Genomic DNA, 1,893 nt, shown 5'->3' with positions numbered 1-1,893 from the left:
ATGGCGGGCCGGAAGTTCCCGCCTCCACTCAAGCCCGCCTCGAGGTCCTGATTGGTTAATGAGGCCTGAGTGACAGGAGCATGTTCCTTAGGGACAGAGTGGCTCTCAGGGATTCAACACAATGGTTCCCAGCCTGGGGCTCCACCCCGGGACAGACACTTAGGTGCAAAGTCGTCCCTGCACTTTTCCTGCACACAGTAGGCACTTTTTCGGGTAGGCATAGGGTGTCTAGTACACACAGATCGTTACTCTATGGGCACTGTGTGATCCCTCTGCTCACAGCCGAACCAATCAAATACTCTAACGGTCTTCTCTGCTTAATCTGAAGTGGCCCTGGCACTGTTTGCAAAATTTTTAAAATATTTATTCACTACTGTTATTCTATGTGAGCCACAGCTTTCGCGTGGAGGTCAAAGGTCAACTTGTGGGCGTGGGTCTTTTCCTTCCACCGTAGGTTCTAGGGGCTGCACACAGGCCGGTCATCAGTCTCCCATGGCAAGTGCTTTTGCCCACTGAACCATCTCACCATCTCACCCGGCCGTCCCCAGCACTCTTCATCGCCTTGTCTGCTTTCATTTCCTCATAGACGCTAGCTATCAACTGAAGTTATCGTATTGCTCTAACTTTTAAAACTCTGTCCTCTCTCCCCAGACTCCCAGAAGGGCAGAGACATACATGTGCTCATTCGTGTCAAATTTAATCCACCCAACTGATACTCACCAGGCATCCTCAGTTTCACTAAGGCACACTTAAGATTGCTCGCATCTCTCTCAGGTGTACACTGTTGGCCAAATATTAACACTTTTCCCAGCCTTCTGTGGTGGCAATGGCCTTTCATGCCACCTTTTGGGAGGTGGAAGCAGGGCATCAAAAGTTTAAACCAGCTTCGTCTGAGACCAAAAACATCCAAAACTAAAGTCCCCAAACGGGAGTTTCCGGGTGATGATCTGGGATGGTAAGATGACTGGCAGGCAGCTGGTGGTTGTGCATGCCTTTAATCCCAGCACTCAGGGGCAGAGGTGGTAGATCTCCGTGTGTTTGAGGCCAGCCTGATCTACAGAATAAGTTCTAAGACAGCCAGGGCTACACAGAGAAACCTGTATAAAAACAAAACTAGTGTGTATGGGAGGAAGGAAGAAAGACTGGCATCAATAGGTCTTGCATAAGCTGATCACACCGGTGCTTGTCCAGGAATCCAGTCATTTAAGGAGAATTCTGAGTGCCCATAAGAACACTCCAAGAAACAAAACAAGAATCTTTCAGCTTCACTGTATTCATGCTCCTCCTAGTGTCATTCGATAGAAGTGAAATTACTTGAGATTACTCACTATCGCTTGCTGCTGTTATTCAGAGAAATGTTTATACCTCTAAGAAAAAACATGATCCTTCTTTTCTTTTCTTCTTCTTCATATTCTTCACATTACTCTTATTGTTCTTATTCTTTGGTTTTGGCTCGGCTTATTCTTTTGTTTGGTTTTGTTGTTTGAGATGGGGTTCTATTGTGTAGCCCTGGCTGTCTTCATGCAACCTTTCTTAAACCTCAAAATATATATCATCTGGGGCTTTGAATAAAGATGCCTATTGTATGAGATTTTAGTCTGCCTCGATTATCAACGCCATTGTCCCCACCACCTCTAGAGTGATCACTGGGCTCCACCATTGATCAACCCCCACCTCCTCCCTGGACATTCTAGGTGGGGGTCTCCACCCCTGAATTACAACTCTATTCGCTGGTTTCTTTAAATATTGCATTGCACTCATATTTATTGTCATAATTATGTTATGGATCCAAAAGATTAAACTGTTCTGAGTCCCCCTATCCAACCCCTGCCCTCAACTAGTGTTCCACACTGGTCGTGCCTCTCTCTCTCTCTCTCTCTCTCTCTCTCTCTC

This window comes from Mus pahari, chromosome 9 (genome assembly GCF_900095145.1).
Source record: "Mus pahari chromosome 9, PAHARI_EIJ_v1.1, whole genome shotgun sequence".
NCBI classification, from domain to species: domain Eukaryota; kingdom Metazoa; phylum Chordata; class Mammalia; order Rodentia; family Muridae; genus Mus; species Mus pahari.
The sequence above is the reverse complement of the archived record's forward strand: the minus strand, read 5'-3'. Positions refer to the sequence as shown.